General features: G+C 34.4%; 1 protein-coding gene across 1 annotated transcript in view; it reads right to left on the reverse strand.

Moving 5' to 3' along the window:
• The window catches only part of DPYD (dihydropyrimidine dehydrogenase), a 1126518-nt gene that overhangs the window by 563789 nt on the left and 541014 nt on the right, over window positions 1–21715 (reverse strand). The gene's annotated exons all lie outside the window — the stretch shown is intronic.

Here is a 21715-nt window from a genome sequence, read left to right on the forward strand (position 1 = left end):
AAGCATATTTTTTTCCATTTCTATCTCCTTCCCCACATGAAACATTTTAAATGCCATTTTCTGTATTTTCTCCTGAGTTTAGCGTATGGGAAGAGCATATACAATCTTTGATTTGGTGGAAAACTATTGCTTTCTCAACTGTCTCCTCATAAGGATGGATTTGATATCAACCACTAGTGAAATCTGGCAATAAAGATAAGCAGAAGCTCTGAATAGAGATATCCGCTAGGGAAACAAACCTATTCTTATGCAGTTATTAGGAAAAGTAAAATAATTATAGAAATATTGTGCTGTTCTCCAAACACATCTACTGCAGTCATTAAGTGTTGTGATGTTGGATTCAAAATAGCTTTCAAAGTTGCTATCAGTTTGTCCCCCTTTAAACAATCCCAAAGAAAACTTCAGCAATATTTTCATTACTATTAATGTGAGTTCAACAAAAAAAGTTATCATTTTCATAAGGATTCACTATTCTGTCACCATTTTTATGTATCATATTTTTTATGGAAAGGAAAGCAATGCATCATGGAAACACTTTCCCATTCTCAACTGAGAACACACACAAACACACACACACACAAAGCCAATAACAAACTACCCTGTGTACAGTAGTACCATTATGAAAATTTTTCTTACGGAAAAATAAAGATTGAAACAAACAATTAATAAGCAAGACTGACTGTCAACTCTAGCAGTTACATAGAATGTATCTCATGTCATATTACCTAAATATAGATATAACAAAAAACATAGAGGAGGGAATAAATTTGTGATATAACTTAATAGGTAGTATAGTTCAGTGGGATCAATATTGTCTGGAATTAAAGAATTGTGAGCCATACCTCATGACACAAGTGGATATATAGCAATTCCAAATTCTGGGTGTGTTTAGAAAGACGAGTACAATTGGAACCAGAAACCTGTAGCTTGAACCCCAGATTCCCCCTACAATTTTTCTTCTTTTTTTTAAAGTTTTGTTAGTGTTTTTCATTTTTACATTACAAAAATTTATAGATTACACATATTTCCTCCCTTGACAAGTCTTTTATAACAAAGTCAAACATTTTAGCAAAATTATGAATATACTGACTTCGTCTTTTTTTTTTTTTAAGCAATCGGGGTTAAGTAACTTGCTCAAGATTACATGGCCAGTTATTTCTGGGTGTGGTGCTAAGTATCTGAGCCCAGATTAGATCCCCAAGTCATGCCGACACTGGAGCCAGTGCTCTTACTCGCTGAGCCACCTGGCTGCCCCTCTGACTTCATCTTAAAGTGCATTCAACATTCCACATCTGTAGCACCTTTACCTCTATTAAAACAACAACTTGAATTTGAAGTTATTTTTTTTTTCTCTCCCTTTGGAGGGAGAAAGCACTGGGTTTGAAAATCAGCTCTGACTTTATAACCTCTACTGAAAAAAAAAAGAATAAGAAGAAACAAATTACTTTTAACAGAAATGTATAGTTAAGCAAAATGAATTCTCTCATTGGTAACATACATACATGTAAACATATTTATATGTCATATATGTGTATACCTATATGTATGTGTATATATACAGATGGATAGATAGATAGATAGATAGATAGATAGATAGATAGATAGAGAGAGAGATAGAGAGATAGTCTCCACCATAAATCTAGAGCTATCACTTCTCTGTTGAGAGGCACATAGTATGTTTAGTCATCATCTGGAATCAAGAATGGTTGTTATACTCATCATACTTCTTTTAGCTTTCAAAGTTGTCTTTATAGTTTTGTGTTAACATATGAATTAGTCTCCTGGTTCTTCTCATTCCATTCTCCATTAGTTTGCAAATGTCTTCAAAATTGTTTTTTATGACATTGGTGTTTGTTCTTATGGGTCCTGTTTACTTCACCATGCATTGGTTCATCTGTTTGTTTTTTTATGCCTCTTTGAAATCATATATTTCTCCCTTCTCACAGGACAATGGTATTAAGTCACATTCATATACCATGCAAAAAAGAAGGTACAATTCTCATCATTTTCCACATGGGCAAAACTGAATATTATGGAAAGCCATAGCAATTGTAGCTAGAAGGGGGCTTAAATGATGACCATATCTGAAATGTTCTCTCTATACAACTACTCCTGGAAATTTTAGAATCTCTTGAGCCATACTAGATTTGACGCATGTAATCTCCTACAGAAGACCTTTCCTTACTCTCAACTCCCTACACAGTTTTTATACTTCGCCATCTGTAATAGTAATGAAATTTGAAAATCCCTTTGTATTGTCTACCTAAGAGGTACTTAGCACCTAGTTTCAAATTAAGCCTCTGTTAAAGAAACAGAAGGTAGGATCCCCTGTTGCTGACGTAACAGGAAGGGACTGAACAAAGAACCCCTGTTGCTGATGTAACAGGAAGGAGCTGAAAAGGGAGGAGCTATACTGTACTTAAGGAAGAGCACAAGCTGGGCAGTCAGAATTTCCTGGGGTGAGCATCATGGAGGCAGGGCAGCTGCTGCTAGACTAAAGACTGAACTAAGAATTGAGAAGAACTGAGAAGAGGAATGAGAACTGAGACAGAATTTCTTGGAGCAAGCCATGTGGAGGCTGGATAAAGTGATTTTTATTTTGAAAACAAAGCTTATGGTTCTGAGGACTTCTAAGGGCCAGCCAAAGCTGCTGGATTTCTGAGGGTCACCTAGAGCTGCTGAAGACTGAGGAAGCATGACTGTGGTATTTGATCTGTCTGTTTTGATGTTACTTTCTCAGATTCATTTGTTGATAGAAACCTCTGATCTTGTTGGGCCTGGGTTGATTTCACAGACAGAAAGTGAATTGAAGAAGACACAGGTTATTGTGTCTTTGTTACACTTTGTTCCCAGGAACATAAACTGCTGAGAATTTGCCTAGGGTCAAGATGAAGAAAAGACCTCTCCTTGGGTACTGAATGTTGTAAATATATTGTAACCTAGTTGTGACCTAAGGGTGGATGGCCTTTGTGTTTTGTGACTGACCAAATGTTTTTACTTTGTTTATGATTGGAAACTAATCTCCAATTGAGACTACTCAGGGGTGGAGTACTTTGACTTTTGTATTTTGTGAATGATTGAGTTACTAAATGATTGTACTTTGTTGAAAACTATGTGACCACTTAATTGAAAGCAATGCGGCCATTTTAATGAAAATTTGTTGAGCTGTGACATGGTGAATGCTGTATTTTGATTTTCTGTGAGTATTTGTTATTGAATAAATAGAGAGTTCACTATACTATGTAATCAGAATCTTGAAAACTGTTCACAGCAGCAGCCCTCTGGAAAGCTGCTCATGCTTGGCTTTACACCGTCACAAAAAATACACTGTATTTTATTTCTATGTAATTTGCATTTACTTATTTGTACACATATTGCCTTGTACACACAGTCCTGTAAGAATTTAAGGTCCCTGAGGTAACAGGAAAGAGAAAATAAAAAAAATAAAGTGAAAATATGATGCTAGCTCCTCTATTCATTACTGTCTTTTAATTCCCAGTGTCTTTTCCCCTGATGCCTTGCACACTAGTAATCACTTAGACGCATGTTAACATAAACTGTTATCTATTCATATACAATATTTTATAGCTAAAGAAACTGAGGTCAAGAGAGGTTAAATACTTTGATAATTTTAAAATACATGGTAAAAGTCCTGGACTTGGAAGTCAGAAGACCAGATTCTAACCCTCCCTCTACTATTCACTAACAAGGTGACCTTTGTCAACTCACTGAATCTACATGGTTTCCATTTCCTCATCTGTAAAAATATAGATTAAAAAATACTAGAATTCTCTATATAAGTATATTCCTGTGAGGAAAAAAAGATAGACTATGAATTTTACAATGTTTCTTAAGACTTAAAAATAATTAGTTTAACTACATTCCAGGTATACTGATGTTACCTGTAAGATCTTGGACAACTCTACTAATCTTACAGATAAGACTTTCTTCATTTGTAAAACTATATGGTCTCTTTAAGGTCTTTTCAAATTCTTCAGTCTGTGTCTATATCATCTTCTTATTCCTACTTATTATGTAGAAATGAAAAATAAAGCAAAATAATAATTCATGGCATGTTAGTGACTTAGTATAGACATAGGAAGAGAATTATAACTACTTACCCACTAGATCTATGCTTAGCTTAAAATTCTATCAATGGATTTTTGTGGAATGCACGAATAAATGAATGAATGCATTAATGGGTATGTGCAACAAGGTATACTTACTTTTCTTCACTCAATAGTGTCTACTTGATCATTATTTTCCCCCAACAGTAATAATTTTTCATTAGAGGAACAATCATTGCCATGATGAAAATATGTATAGTTATTTTCTTTCCTAAAAATTTCTGTAGAAAACATTTTCTCTAAAAATTTTTCCAATAATAAAAATTTGACCCCATAAGTTCTGGTTTGTTTTTTTTAACCTCCAGGCTCCACTCATTTCTTTACTTTTGTAATACAGAAAAGAAATTATGTGAGCTGAAAGCTACAAAATCACGACCTCTCATTCCAAGAAAATTTTGCTGTATTTTAAAGTAACACCAGTAGAATTCAGAGATGTTTTATTGTTAGAAAATAGAATATTTCAGTTGTATAGAAGATCGTTACAGTTTCATTAACATTCTTTCCCATCAGAAAGCTATCATCAGAGTAACATGTTAATAAGACACTAAGTGGATAAATTACAATGTTTATATTTCCTTTATATATTAGACAAATTCTAAGTTTCACAGAAATTAATCACATGCTACATCCCCAGGCCCTAAAATCCTTACCTCACTCACCCCTCTTTTTAACAAAAGAAAGATACAAGGAAGGAAAGAGAGAAGAAAAGAAGAGAGAAAAGAAAGAAAGAAAGAAAGAAAGAAAGAAAGAAAGAAAGAAAGGAACGAAGGAAGGAAGAAAGAAAGAAAGAACGAAAGAAAGAAAGAAAGAAAGAAAGAAAGAAAGAAAGAAAGAAAGAAAGAAAGAAAGAAAGAAAGCAGCAAAGAAAGAGAAAGAAGCAAAGAAGGAAAGAAGGGAGATAGGGAGAGAGAGAGGGAGGGAAGAAGGAAGGAAAGGAGGAGGGAAGGAAGGAAGGAGGGAAGGAGGAAAGAAGGAAGGAAGTTTGGATTTTCCCAAGGTCCAAAGGAATAATTGGACACATGAGAAATCCCCAATTCCCTAAAGCTGTCATAGTCATCTGTCTCAGAGTCTTCTTTAACTGGCTATTTCAGATATAGAATGAGGTTTCCATCCAAGACAGAATAATGCAAAATTAATCCAGGAAGAAGCAGTTTTCTCAGTATGGAACCTACTGAATCAAGGCTAAACCTGAAGATGACATGGGCAGAAAGCCCATGAGACTTTTTGAAAAAGTTTTCCAAGGACATTCTAACATTAAGAACTGATGAAGGTTTTAAAGTCTCAATTTCCCCTCTCACTTGCAGAGTGCCCCACAGAACTAATTGCAGTTAACACCATCAAGGGAATAAGTTGCTGATGGGTATATTAAAAATTCAGAAATGACTGTGCTTTGGGCTTCCTTGTTATCCCTAGTCCCCAGTGAAATTAGCAGAAAAGCATGTGTAGATGCTTAAGAAATTGCATGAGAAGTCTTCCCAAGAGAAGAAATCATACATTTCTTGGCTATGTCCTCAGAGTCCTATCACCTGAGAGTTTGCTCCTTCCAGTGTCACAGCAAGACTTCATGCTGAATCACTATTAGCACTGTCATCAGCCTTTTTTCCCTTGCCTGCCAAAGTACAGTCTGCTTTACATTATTTGCATCATGCCAGGATTTTAAAGAAAAACGACTTATTAATTGAAGTGTAAAGTTTTCTCCAAAGAGTTCTTTATTTCATCTCCTTTTATATATAAAAGCTTTTATTTCTAACTTACAAGAAATGTAGGATACTTTATTTCTCTACCATTTTAAAAATGAAGTCATTTCCTACATAAATGACAGAAAAAATCCTATTATCCAACAAAATTTAATAATGACTTTCCTACAACTTGAATTGGCTGAGAGGAAGTATGATGAATACAACACTTGGACACAAGTTAGAATGGCTTGGGTTCTACTCCCGTCTTATACGCATACTAGCTGTGTGACCCTGGGCAAGAAGCTAAACTCTTTGTACCTCATTTTCTTCATCTGTAAAATGAAATGGGTGGATTCAATGGTTTTTAAAGTCCCTCCCAGCTCTAAATCCATCTTCCAAAAATGCTATGGCTAACAATTAGTTTTTCTAGAGAAAATTATAGGCATGTACTGCTCTGCTGTTCTGCATATCCTAGAAGTAAAAGTACAATTTAATTATCTGTCAAGATAGAATGCAATCTCCTTGAGGACTGGGGTTGTCTGATTTCTGTATTTATATCCCCAGTTCAGCACCTTGAACAGAATAGGCATTTAATAAATACCTGTTGATTAACTGACTTTACATATTTGCCTGTTAAGCTATAACACAAAGAATGTAGGATCAATCCCATTGTTGATCTTGGAATGGTCCTTGGAGGTTATATCCAACCCCCTCATTTTATAGAAGAGGGTACTGACATCTGGAAAGTTTGTGATGGCTCAACTTCACACAGATAATAATTAGCAAACCAAAATTTGAAGCTAATTAACCAGAAGTCAAGCCTGTACGTTTTCCACCATACCATGTTGTTTTTACCACGTAACTCAACTTTAATAAGAGCACAGGTATAATCTAAAAAGTGACAGAGGCCTCTGAGCAATAAATATCTGGCACTAAGTCTATGTACTTTATGTAAGCAGAGATTGTGAAGTCATTCTTAAGTCTTTATTCAATCAATAGTATGCAAAATTGGGTAATTGACGAGACTCAACAAAATATGCTGATAGCAGCAAGAAATGACAATTGGCAGTAGATGGAGGAGGTAGAATATCAGCATAAGGTATATTAGGAGAAATGATCATATTTTAGGATAAACTGCTCAACACCTTTGAAGGCATCAATGTATTATTCTTTGGTAGAATTATTGCTCCTACGATCAGGACATTATAGGATTTAGGATCAAAGAATTGAGAGATTGAAGTGATCATTAAGTCAAATCATCTTGATTAAAAAAAAAAAACTACTGATGCCTTTGGTTTTCATATCACAGAGATTTTTGGATTTTTCACCAGACTTTGATCTCCAGGAACCCAGTAATAAAGAGGGGAAAAGGGTAAGTAAAGATAAGTAATGCACTGATGGCATATGAAGCATTCTAAACACATAGGCACTTCCTTCCCCAACTTTGCAAGGAAAGAAGAGAAGTGCATTTCCCCATCTCTTCTCTGGAGTCAAATATTATTCATATAGCTTTGTTGACCCTTGATTTTAGATATGAATACCCAAGGGCTAGCAAGGCAAAAAATGACTTGGTCAATTAATAGATTTGATTGATGCTATTATTTTCATTTTAAGGAAAGCAAAGTGAACAAATTTCTACCTCTTCCAAATGTGACACCATATCTTCTTGTGCATAAAAATGAACATAAAAACCACTATAAACAAAAAAGGCATCATGTCACATCTGGAGGTAGAAATTTGTTTCATTTTGCTTTCCTTAAAATGAAAATAATAGCATCTATCAAATCTATCAATCAAGATTTTAAATAAAATTTTGTTTAAAATATATGTATCAACTAGTTAGATTTAGAGATGAGCTCATAACTACTTATTATCTAAGTTTGGGCTAGTCACTTAATCTTTCTAGGTTTTAGTGCCCTTATCCATAAAATGAAGAAGGAGATCAGCTCCAAGGTTCCTTTGACCTTATACAAATATGTGAAACTGATGGATCCATCAACAAGTATTTACAAAGTATCTGTTTTGTGCCAGGCACTGTGTGAGAAACAAGAAGAAAAAATATGAAACAGCTTTTGAAGTCAAGTGACTTGCATTTTTTTATTCAGATAATCAAATTTTCCTTTACTTACAAGCAGGTATCTAGGCATTGATTTATTTTTTCTCCACCCAGAGATATTTGCCAAGACCATCTACTAAGACATGTAGAGGCTGTGATGTGCATTAATGAGGGGAGCGTGCACAACTATGAAATCACAAAAGGCTGGAAATCTTAGTGCTAGGGCATTTATGCCAATCTGACAGTTTTCAAGAACACCCTGCATATGATTAATTTTTAGAGTTGTAATTTAACAATACTCTAATTTAGTCCATTCAAATATTGTTTTCCCCAACATGAAAATGAGGTACCTGAGGAAAATAGAGGTGACATACCTTAAGGTTCATGTCATACAATTAAACACAAGTGTCATACTAGGTAGCACTTACCCTTAAAGTGTTCAATATATATATTATATTCAATATATATATTCAATATTCAATATATATAATATAAAATATTAATCACCAGCTTTAAATAAATGAAGTAAATAGATTATTAGTTAATAAGCCATGTTTTAGTCTTGCAATCAAGCATTTGAAAATTGACAAATATCTGTTAGTCACCCGTTATGTGTCAAAAAATACAAATGCAAATATAAAGACAGATACAACACAGATCCTGCTTGTAAGCAGCTTATAATCTAATAGGGTGGAAAGATATGGAAGCAAATAACGATGAGACAGAGTTATGTGGAAAATTCACTTGTCTCAAATAGCTCATTTCCCAGTTATGCTGGATAAATGAAGCATTACTTTACATGTATTTGAATATGGTGTTGAGAAAATCATTTTCTTGTGTACATAGCAAACCTTGCAAGTGATGACATAAATAGGTATTATTTAAACACGTATCAATATTATCATACAGTGCTTCTGTAATGTTAATAGTCCTTTTCTAAAATTAAGTTAATAAAATCTCTCTGACTTCTTTAGAAAACATACCGTTTTAAAGTCAAAGAAAAAAAGATGAAGGCATTGTCTTATAATAACATTTCCTTTTTTCTTTTAGATCTACAGTTTGATCAATAAGGGTGCTATCTCCCGTGGTCTCACTACTACATAGGCATGTTTTGTTGTCCTGATGCTGTTTGACTCTTCTCCTATTCCTTTCATAAATACTGTACTGGGAGTTCACCCAAAGTCCTTAATCATTTTCTAGATTTCTTAGCATTGTATGGATGTGAAAGGTGCATATACTTTCATCAATGGAGCAACACATTTTTAACACAAATCATAAATATCTATATGCCATAAACATATATGTAACTATAAAAATTAGTTATGGCATAACTACAAAAGTAGAAGACTGATCTTCATGCATGACTTATAGAACCAATTATGATTTATAAAAATACTTCTGTAAAATCATATAGATATGTATATATATACATACATAATATGCAATATAAATTGTAATAACTACACAAGGCTCTATTAGAATTAATACTTTCTATCATATTGATAGTCAAATATTCCCAAGGTTCCATGTGAAAGATGAGAATTTCTTTGAAAATACAAATGTTTTTTTGTTTATTAAATTAGAGCACCTGCCAAAATCAGTACAGAGAATTCTGAAAGACATCACATTAGGTGGAAAATGGAAAGATGAAAATTAAAATGTGTCTCCTTTCTGAGTGATAAACATAAAACAACCAAGTGGAAGTTTTCCAGCAAATGTAAGCTTCCTTAAGTAAGTTGTGTATTAGTTGTTATTTAATTATTAGTCTATTGCAAATGTCATAGAACACCTACCAAGTAGCTAAGAATTTTAGTTTATTTTTAGCAGTTGATAAAATCAGCAAAATGGTATTAGTATTATATATGTTTGAGATTGTGCCTCAGTTTAACCACTAGATTAAATCACCTGCTTTGTTCTTATATAAGACTGTGAAGCAGGTGCCCCCTAAACTTCTTCATGAGAAGGGGCTTATTTTTCATCTCTTTCATCCTCGCTGAATATATCATGACACAGTTCATTGCACCACAAGGCAGTAACATAATTCACATTTGGCATATACAATGTGGTTTTAAGAGTCTATATACACCTGGAGTGTGTAATGTTCACTCTAACATGTAGAATGCCCCTAAAATATGCCAAAGACAGAGTATCCCCAAAGAATACCAAAATGAGAGAGGATTCAGCATTTTGCAATTTTCTTTTCTTGTTTAAGAAAATCAACTACCTAGACTTTGTAAGGAGAACAAAAAAAAATCAGACTTTCATTCATTTAGGACCACATGATGCATTTGTCAGTTAAGATAGCTCAATTAAGGAGCTGCTCCTACGAGAGGTCCAACATCCTACTACCATTGTTTAGAATTCCCTTCTCTCCTCCCAGTGAAATCACGTAGTATGCATTTTGTCTTTAGTTCTTTGGATAAATATTGTTATTATTGTTGTTGTTTTTTTCCTAGAAGAATGGAGGCACCTTGAGGGAAGGGGCTTCGATGGCATAATCTTTATATCTATAGAGTCTTAGAACTGGTGAATGTTTTGTTGTTAATCAGTCATTTCAGTCGTGCCGATTCTTTGTGACCCCATTTGGGGTTTTCTTGGCAAAGATACTGAAGTAGTTTGTCATTTCCTTTTCTATCTCATTTTTTAGATGAGGAAACTGAGGCAAACAATATTAAGAGACTTGCCAGGGTCATAGAGCTAAGAAGTGTCTTAATAGGTAGGTGCTTAATAAATGCTTATCAGATTTAACTGCTTGGGTATGGTGATGTACACCTGTATTCCCTGATACTGAGGAGGTTAAGGAGAGTGAATCAAATGAGCTCACGAGTTCTGAGCTGAAGTGAATTAATTATTAAATTAATTATTAAATCTCCAAACTAAATCCAACACTAGAATGGGAGCCCTTAGGGGTTCAGGTATCAACTTGATACCTGAGTTGAGGCAAAGTGGCCTAGATCTGAAAACATGCTGGTCAAGGCTTTGATGACTATCCTTAGTGAGTATGGACCATGAATAACCACTGCATTTTAAGTCTGGGCATGATAGAGAGATCAAGTCTCAAAAGAAGATTTAACTCATTAGAAGTTGTCTCTATTAAATAGAATTTAATGAAATCATTGGTGAGATTGAACTTTCTCCCTCCCAACAAGTAAAAGAATAAAGCAAATCCAGAAATATCTCTTATATGGTTTGTTAGGGGCAGCTGGGGGCACAATGGATAGAACACTGGGCCTGGAATCAAGAAGACCTGAGTTCAAATCAGATCTCAGATGCTTATTAGTTGTATGTGCCTGGACAAGTCACTTAACCCTTTTTGCCTAGGGTTGCTTATCTGTAAAAGGAGCTGGAAAAGGAAATGGTCTTTGCCAAAAAAAAAAAACCCATAAAAAATAATGAAAAGGCAGACATGACAGAAATGACTGAAGAAAAACAACAATTATATGGTATGTGCTGTACTGGGTGGCTATGTGGGATGTTAAAATATCTAACACACAGAGTTTTCAAATTCACTTATGAGACACATGAGCCAAACTCTTAATTTTAGTACATTTAAAGTCAACCCAGGTTCATGACACACACCAATGTTAAGACGAAACAGGGCATTTCTGCCCTTTTAAATTAGAGAGTTCTGTAGAAAGGGTTTGTAAGATTTGTTGCTTAAGTAGGATGAAGGAAAACAAAGGGGAGAGTCAGGCACAGAAGGAACATAACAGAAAAGAGAAATAAGATTCAGTGATTCATCTGTGAAGAGATAGTTGACAAGATCTCTTGTAAATGCAAGCTAACAGCAAAGTTAACACTAACAGATGAGTAAAGGAAACCTGTGTTTTAACCTGAAATTGGCTTTCTAGTCCAGTTGAACAAGCAAAGAACACCGATTTTTTTTTCATTTCCTTCCCAATACTCATCCAAAAAAAAATTACCCAAGAGGCATGCCCTAAAGATATCATGTAGTTGCTTGGTTCATATTAGAAAAAGAAAGAACTAGGACTTATAATACAAGGTAGAAGACCGTTAAAATTGATTCTGATACAGGGAAGCAACTTAGATGACCTTGATGCTCTGTTGGAGAGCAAGCTCACTCTTCATTAAGGGGAATAATTTTCCAAGCAAATTTCCAAGAACAGGGCTTGGCTATGACTGCCAAGGGAGGATAGTTGCCAGTTGGAGGTGCTTTGTGACTAAATTCCTGTCATTCATTTTAATCAGCCTGAATTATAATATCCCAATTCAATACAATTTGGAATTAGAGCAGATACATGAGATTAAAAAGGTGCAAGTGCTTTGAGGTCTACTGAGTAGAGATACTAAATAAGTCTATAGTTCTATTATCTCAATTGAATTTGAAATTGGACACTGATGCATTTAGAATTTGGGACAACTACTTAATGAGGAATTCAATTAAATTGCACTCAAAATATTCATGAATATTTTCTGCATGCAGAGAACATAAAAATGTAGTCCTTTGTTTCTATTTCCTGCTCAACAGCTTCAAACACAATAGAGAACATAAAAAATAAAATAATATGATGCAAAGTAATGATGTTTACTGATAATTATTAAGAGTAATAATAATAATATAATAATTAGCACCTTTATTCTAAGAAAAACAGAGTATTTCAAAATGGGATTCCAATTATCCTCCCTTTTTCTATTGAAGCACTCATCTTTAATTTATAATTTTCATGATGAACAAATATTTATTATGCCTTATTCATTGTTTAAAACTAGACTGACAAATATGAGGTGTAATTGAGATATAAAAGAATACAAAGGTTTGCACACTATCATATCAAGGTACTTCACACCTTTCCATCAAGATTACAACCATCATAGGGCAGCTAGGTGGTGTAGTGAATAGAGCACTGGCCCTGGAGTCAGGAGTATCTGAGTTCAAATCCAGCCTCAGACACTTAACACAAAAACTAGCCATGTGACCTTGGGCAAGTCACTTAACCCCCAATTGCCCTTCAAAAAAAAGTAAAAAAAAAAGATTACAACCATCACCACCACCACTACCAGCATCTTCATTATCAGTAGCATTTATATGACATTCTAAAGTTTGCAAAGCATTTTAAATATAATTTCATTTGATCTCCACATAAGCCACTGAGGTAGGTGTTATTTTCTCCATTTTATATATAAGGAAGATGGCTTATCAATTGTCATATAACCAGCAGGAATCTGTGGATGAATCATTCAATTTTTCTTGACTTTAAGTCTATTACTCTTATCTACTAAACTAAGATGTCTGAATCATATTAACTTTCTTCCTAAAGAGGTTGAAGTTGCTAATGATGACCCCCCCCATCAAATACATATGGAGAATCATTAGAGAATTAGCTCCATATAAATAGTCAGTAACTGAGTAGTTAGAACAAAATTCAAGGTAAAACAAGATTAGAATAAAGTTGAGGAAGGCGGCATTTCCAACTATAGAAGCTCCAAAATGACCTCTTTAGATAATCTGTCAATTCCACAAATTGCCAAGAGTGGGGCAGAATGGAGAAAACAATTGTGACTATCATTTTTTCTTAGAATAGTTTAAATAAAACATAACAGGTGCCAAGGAGATAGTCAGTAAGGCTTTCAAGGTATTTCAGTCAGCAGAAACTTAATCTCTTTTCCAAGGCTAGAGATGAAAGCAAAGAGAACCACTGGTTTTCTGTACAAATTCATTTGCAAAGTACTGCAGAGGAGGGTAATGGAAGATTATAAATAGTATAACCTTGCCATATAGTGAAAAGCAGTTGAGAAGACAGCCCTGCCAACCCCCTCCCCATCCCTGAGAACTAGGAATGATGTCCCTAAAGCAAACAGTTCAAATTCCTTTGCCTGAACAGGCACTTCATTATTTTTATAGCTTGATCTCATATTACCCCCCTCCATTATACTCTACTTAAACTAGATTACTTTCTGCCAAACAGCATGACCTGGTCATTGTTGTTTCCATTAACTTTCTTATGCTGCTTCTAATGCTTGAGCTAGGCTTCTAGTTCAAAATGTTAGATTTCTCATATCTTCCTCAGTGCTCAGAGAAGGGATCTGTAAATACTGTATATGACAACCATTTATGAAATTTTATCAAACAATCTCAAGAGCATTGACAGGTAAAATGGGAAGGAGAACAAGACACATATTTAATATAACTAATTTGTCAATATTTGCCAGACTCATACTATAGTGACTGATTCTAATCAATGATAATACTGGGACCTCTATGGTTGGTCTCTCTCACATCAGTGCAGGATGTACTAACCCGGACATAAGAAAATGAAATCAAGTCAAATCAATGTCTAAAGAAGTATTTATTAAGTTCCTACTATGTGCCAAACAATCTATTAAGCTCTGGGTGTACAAAGAAAGGCAAAAGATAGTCCTTGATCTTAAGTAACTCACAGTCTAACTGGGAAAACAACAAGCAAACAATTACGTCAACAAGCAAGATAGCAAATTGTAGACAATCAATGGAGGGAAAGCACTAGAATTAAGTGGGATTAAGAAAGGATTCTTATAGAAAGTAGGATACTAGTAGTTGAAGAAAGTCAAGGAAGCCAGGAGAATGAGCAGATGAGGGAGTGTGTTTCAGGAATGGGAGACAGCCAATGGAAATGTCTAGAGTGGGGAGATGGAGTATGTTGCACCAAAAAACAAGGACAGTAGCATCACTGCATTATATGATATTTTAGCAGAGAAGTAAAAAGCATGAAAAGTAAAAAAGATGAAAAATATTAGGTGACAAGATTACGAAAGGTCATATACATATTTTATTTGATTATTGGAATTGATATGGAGCTACTGGTGTTTATTGAATAGAGAGGTGATATTATTGAACTGGAGGATTTAGAGTTTAACATAGAAGGGGACATAGACATGGGGTGATAGCTACCGAGGATGGAAGGATCATTTTAGGTTTTGGTTTTTGGGTTTTTTTTTTAAGAATGCAAGGGGCATAGGCACATTTGTAGGCAATGGGAAAGTAGAAAGTGAAGAGGAAGAGACTGAAGACAAACAACATAGCAGGGGACTTGATAAAGAGGGCAATCTGCTAGAAAAGATTAGGAGGAATGAGATCACTTGTTCATGTGGAGAAGTTTGCCTTGCTAAGGAAAAGAAGGATAAAAAAAATTTGGAAAAGGCTTTGTGATGAGTGGGATTGTGAATTAATTAAGTAGCTATAAAAAGATAGCCTAGCTGTAGTGAGGGCTTAGTTCAAATTATGTGACACATGTTTATAGTGGACTCTGTCATCCCAGAAGGATTCTTGAACCAAAATAAACACATAAGGAAGAAATCTAATATTTAAAATCTCTGTTTTGGATCTGTGATTTCATTGGCCTGGAGACATCCTCTACCAATCAATATTGGCACTGCTTTCTTCACAACTTGCAGATTTAGTGGCCTAAGACAACTTTGTCCAACACATTGCCCACAGAACTTTCAAGCACGATCTAATTAAATTAAATTGTAACTGGGAAATATTTAACAAAATAAATAAAAACACAAATAAATGTGGATGTTAAAACCATGTCAAATGGGCTTCCCTTGCAGATCTTTATGCATGGTTTATTGGTTCTCTCTTCTATTTGAAACACTGACCTAAGGAACTGAATATTCAAGTGTTTTGCCCAGGGCAAAAAAAAAACCAAAACATCAGTATGTGTCAGAGACAGGATTTGAATCCAAGTCTTCCTGACTCTGAATGTGACTCTTTATTAATCTGCTATGTTGCTACTATTGCTTATTATTGTTGTAGCCAATTACATAGTACTTCAACATTTTCAAAATGCTTCCAATATATTTTCTCAATGAGGTGAAGTTTACAAAAGAAAGACAAAGATCAAAAATGGTACTTTACTTTAAATAAATTTAACAAACATTTCTCGAATTCCTATTTTGTTCAAGTTACTCTCCTAAATGTTGGGGTCAGAAATGTTGAAGGAGACCAAATTCAAGCACCTTGTGTTCTAATAAGGAAGCTATGAGAGACATACAAAGAAGTACATCATGAGATAAAGTGTAGTAAGACAGAAATACACAAAGTGTGTTTCTAAGACTTTTTGGAACATCTGAGGGAAAGAGGAATCACCTTTAGCTGGGGGATTAGGAAAGCCTTTATAGTTAATGATAAATAATTGGGCCAAGAAATGAATAGAAGGATATCTGGCTAAATGACCTTTGGGAAATTATGTTGGATTTTCAATGATCCTAAGTGGCTTGCTCCCTCAAAAGTCCACATATTAACAGCAATATCCCCTCAGGGATGCTATAAATCATTGAAAATCATGGAATGCCATGGTCTTGTAAGAATCAAAAGTGCTGGAGAACCCAAAGGGCACAGAAGGATGCATATATTTTAGGTAGGCTTCTAGGTATATTGATATCTGTCATCATGATATGTGCTAAAATTCTATGAAAGTCATCAAAAGGAAATAAAGGTTTTCCCCAATGTCTCTGCAGTTTTTAGTACTAAAACTTTTGGAACACCTTGTAAATAGCTAGAAAATGAGTTGATTCACTCATACAGTGAGGGAAAGAGATAGGAAGTGTATAGCCTGAGTGGTACAATAATATCTTAGCAATCTTAGTATAACAAGAAGAAAACTGTCAAGATGTTGGGTATATTTTCTACAGCAAATATAGGAAAAATCACAAACAATGAGTTGTAGAAGTTTCCTAATCTGCTTTAGTTAAAGGAAGAGCAATGTCAGTAAGGTTATGATGATCTAATTGTTTATTGGGCACATAGTATTAGAGTAGGTTCTTTTAGGATTTGGCAGTTGAAGAGTAAGAAGGAGCATAACATTTTTGGACATTTTCCAGTCTTTACGATTAAACATAAAAATGAAAATGCTTGTTAAAGATTGCATAGTAACTAAGAGACAGAACTCTAAATGAAACCCTAATATCCTTCAAACTTGTTGAGAATTATATATATATGTGTGTGTGTGTGTGTGTGTACAAACACACACACACACACAGAGACATGCACACACCCATACATATGAGTGTTTGATATATCTAATAAAGATGTAAATGGTCTGTTACGTAAATATAATTGCACTTAAAATATAGTAGGGAGGGGATTCAATTAGATAATATGTATATTTACTCATTTTTATTCCAGTGAACTTATTCATTTATTAATTTTTTAAAAAATCAACACAGACTTATTGATCATCTACATTGGAGTATAGTCTAGGTACAGAAGATGATAATGAATTTCCATAGCAATTACTGTCTTGAAATTCATTTCTCAATTAATCATACTCTCTGTCATGACATGTTTTCTACTGTCCTAGACTGTTATTTAAATTTTTCATTTTTATTTACCTTTATGTCTTTATATATTGCCTTCTAAAGGCCTTGAGGGAAGGGACCAAGTCATGTCTTTTGAATCCCATTTTAGGATAGTGCCTTGTATATTATAGGTGTTCAAGAAATAGTAGTTGGTCTTATTAATGGGAAACAAACAAAAATACAATCATTCTTAATTTCAAATAAAGACATACTCTATAACTGAAACCGTTAAATAAGAATGAAGTACATAACTTATCTAGTACACTATATTGTCTTTCATTGATACTGTTATTAAAGTAGTTCTTTAAAGAATAATATGTGATTACAATACTAGATGTTCTCTTCCCTCACTGTTCCAGAGAGCCATATGTTATAACAAAGAATAAAAAAGAGAAAAAAATTAGCAAAACCAACCAAAATATTAAATAAAATCTAACTTTTTCTTTAGTCTTTCAAGGGAGTAACACTGATGGAAAAAAGCTTCCTTTAGAGGCAACAGAGAATAAATGGATTGTTAGAAATTAGAACTATTGTCATATTTTTATATTAGAATTGGCTGAATTTGAGGGTCACCTGCAATGTGGATATTTGAAGTCATTAGATTGACCCACAAATCAAACAAATGACTGAAACAACCCACAAACATATAAACAGATTATTTATATTCACATACACATACATAAGTACATAAATGCATAAAGATATATAGACAGATATGAGATCAATAGAGCCAGAAAGGAAAAGAGTGAAAGAATATGACCATAGAAGGACAAAGATTGAACTTTGAAGACAGCCATAATAAATGATTGGGAAGTGGAAAAGATGCTTGGCTGAGTACACAGAGGATTATAATAAGAATAATCAGGAAAAAGTTAGGAAGACATATGGAAACTGAGAGAAGAGCTTAAAAATGGTAAATGATAGAAATTCTTTATAGAAGCCAAGAAGAATGAGGGCAAATAGGTCATTGAAATTGGCAAGAATGATGTAGAGACCTTTAAGAGTTCAATTTTAGTAGATGGATGAGGTTAGAGCTAAGAGGTCAGATTTAAAGGGTCAAGGAGGGAATGAATTAGTAAGCAAAAGGAGAATGTAGGTATAATCACTCATTTGAGAAGTCAGGCAGTGAAAGGAAGGTAAGAAATAGGGAAGTACCATATTTGACAACAGGGTAAAAAAAAGATTTTTTTTTCCTTCAAGATGTGGAAGCATTTAAATCTTTGGATGCAGAGGGCAAGGAAGATATAGAAAAGACTCAAGAACTGAAGATGGCATTAATAAATACTGAAATATCACCCTAGTTTAAATAATGGAATTGAATTCAGTAGATATGTTATTCATTGGGAATGTCCATGTCTTCTGGGTTTTATATAAGTGAACAAATTGCTTCCCATTAACTAGATTTAGTATTCTAAATATTGTGAAGGAAATATGACATATTCTCAACTTTTCAGTTAATTCAGGAAGAGCAAAATGCAATTTTCTTACTTTTATAAAAAAAAAGGTTTGTTTATGTTTTATTTTTACATCACCTACAATTCCTAATTTCTCCCTCCTCCTTCACTGTCCCAGAGAGTCATGTGTTATAACAAAATAGTAAAATATGGCAATACATCAAAAAATTTAATATTTTCTACAGTCTTCCACAGAGAGAGTCCTTAACCTCCTACCGTGTTTCCCCGATAATAAGACACTGTCTTATTATTTTTTTTTGGAAAGAAAAACACCAGAGGGCTTATTTTCAGGGGAGGGCTTATGTTGTCCTGCCTCAGCTCTCCTCCACGGCACTGCTCTCAATGGTGCCAGCAAGCAAATCACTGGGAAGAACAGGATGACACGCTCACTGCTGCAGCTCTGATTGGATGCAGCTCGGGCGTTTCACCCGGGGGGAGGGGGGACGGTGCATACAGAGGGTACCGTAATGTAGCATGTAGCGCAGGGCATGACCTTCACTACAGTAGCAATCTCAATAGGGCTTATTTTCAGGGGAGGGCTTATTTTAGAGGAATCTTACACAGTAAGGGGAGGGCTTATTTTCAGGATAGGTCTTATTATCGGGAAAACATGGTAAAATAAGGGAGGAAAGGGCAGCTAGATGGCGCAGTGAATAAAGCACCAGACCCAGAGTCAGGAGGACCCGAGTTTGGTTCTGGCCTCAGACACTTAACACCCACGCAAAAAACCTAGCTGTGTAATCTTGGGCAAGTTACTTAACCCCAATTGCCCTTCAAAAAGCAATAATAATAATAATAATAATAATAAGGGAGGAAGAAGCCTTCTCATATCACTACTCTGGAGCCAAGCTGGATCACTGTAATTTTACAGCATTCAGTTTCTATTATTTTGTTGTCATTTTTCTTTTCACTTACAATGTTGTAAGTCCTGCTTAATTTGCTTTGCATTTAAGTATTTCTACATTTCTCTGCATCATCATAGTCATTATTTCTTATGGCTCAGTAATATTCATTTATAGTCATCTACTACAACTTGTTTAGCCATTCTTCAATCAATAGTAATCCCTTGGTGTTCTCTGCTACTATAAAAAAGTCTGTCTACAATTTTTTTTTTTTGGTGTTTATGGCCCTTTGTTTTATCACTGACTTCTCTGGAGTATATATATATAGCAGTAGAATCTCAAGGTCAAAAGTAGTCATTTTCCTTACATAATTCTAAATTTGTTATCCAGAGTGGTTGGAACAATTCACAACTCCACAAGAAGTGCATGGATATGTAATTTTTCCATAGTTCCTAAAATATTGATTATTCCCATTTTCATTATTTTTGACAACTTTCTGGGTATGAGGTGAACCTCAGATATGTTTTTATTTAAATTCACTTATTAATGAGAATTTGAAGCACTCTTGCAGACAACTGTTAATAGTTTACAACTCTTGTTCTGAAGAACTGTTTCTTCCACATATCTACTGGAAATGGCTTTTGGCTTATATATTTTTTTCTAGTTTTTGTATGTAAGACCCTTATCAGAAATATTTGACACAAAAGCTATTTCCCTGTTAATCACTTCACTTCTCATCCTAACTTAATTTTGTTCATTCAAAAGCATTTAAAATTCATGCAATTCAGATTATCTGTCTCTCACTTTTAAAAATTATCTCTTTCATCCCTTGTTTGGGATAACCCCTTAGGCTGAGGGAAAACAGACACATTGGTTCATTGTTGGTAGATCTGGGAATCACTCAAATCTTTTGGAAAATAATTTGAAAATACATTCCAAAAGTCATAAAACTGTACATACCCTTTGACCCAGAAATACACTACTGTATGTACCAAAATGATAAGAGAAGAAAGGAAAAGATTCATATGTATGAAAATATTGAAAATATTGTTTCTTACAGTAAATAACTGGAAACTGAGTAGGTGCCCATCAACTGAGGAATGACTAGGAATGTAATCTAATATTATTGCATCATAAATGATAAAATTTATGAGACTTGTATGAATTGATATAAGATGAAGTTAGCAGAAAACAGGAAAATTATCTATATAAATAGGGAAAGAATCTTATGTAGTAAGAACAATATCAGAAACGACTTGGAAAGGCTTAAGGACTCTGATCAATGAAATTATCACAAATCATCACAACTCCAGTAGTCCATTGATAAAGCATGCTGTCAAAATCCAAAAAAAAAAGGGTAATGGGTTCAGGTACTGCATGAGAAATATCTTTTTGGACACGACAAATGTGTGTGTTAATTTTGCTTATTTATTGCAAAGTTTTGATTATCTAAACCTTATTTTTTTCTTTGGGGAGGGGTATGTGGCACTTTTGTTGAAAGAAGGAGGTAGCAATAGTGTTACCAAAAAAAGTATCTAATAGGCAATGGGGAGGTGATGCAAAATGATTTTTAGGATAGAGGAGAAAATCTGAAAGGAATAGAAATTGGAGATATGTGTTTTTCCTTCATTTTTGAAGAGGACCATGGCATCAGGGAAATTATGAAATAACTTGAAGTTGACTTTGATTTGAGGGAGGGAGGGCTGTGCAGGGTCACCAACCTCACTTTGCCCTCTAGAGCCATCTGGATCCAGTGACCGGATATTCATCAGGACGACTAGAGAGGGCTAAGGATGCAAGGGAAGAACTTGGCCCTTTTGGGCTAACACTGAGTTCTAGGAAACGTAGGTAGGTTAGTTTGGCTCTTATGAAGAAAGTATAAAACATGAACTTAGAAGTTTCAATGGAGGCAGATTATGAAATATTTAAATGCTAAGTTTTGTATTGCTCAGGTATTTAGAACTTTGTAAACATTAAATCCTTATAGAAATGCTAGATGTGCCTATTCCTCCTCCCCTTCCACCTGTTCCCTTTCCTCTACTTTCTTCTCTTCCTCCTCCTTCTTCTCTTACCATTTCAGTTTGAAATATGATGGCCACAATCACGTTTAAAACAAAAGAGTGGATTAAAATAAGTTATTATAGAGTAAAACAATTTTGTTTCTTCCCTTAGATGTTGCACTACCAATGAATGATTCTGGCTGCCATCTTTCTACCAGTTGCCATTTAAAGCTAATAATTAAATGCCACTCTTAAGG

Source organism: Petaurus breviceps, unplaced genomic scaffold (genome assembly GCF_028583685.1).
Source record: "Petaurus breviceps papuanus isolate PSGF00001 unplaced genomic scaffold, PetGlider_PUasm1.0 90564, whole genome shotgun sequence".
NCBI classification, from domain to species: domain Eukaryota; kingdom Metazoa; phylum Chordata; class Mammalia; order Diprotodontia; family Petauridae; genus Petaurus; species Petaurus breviceps.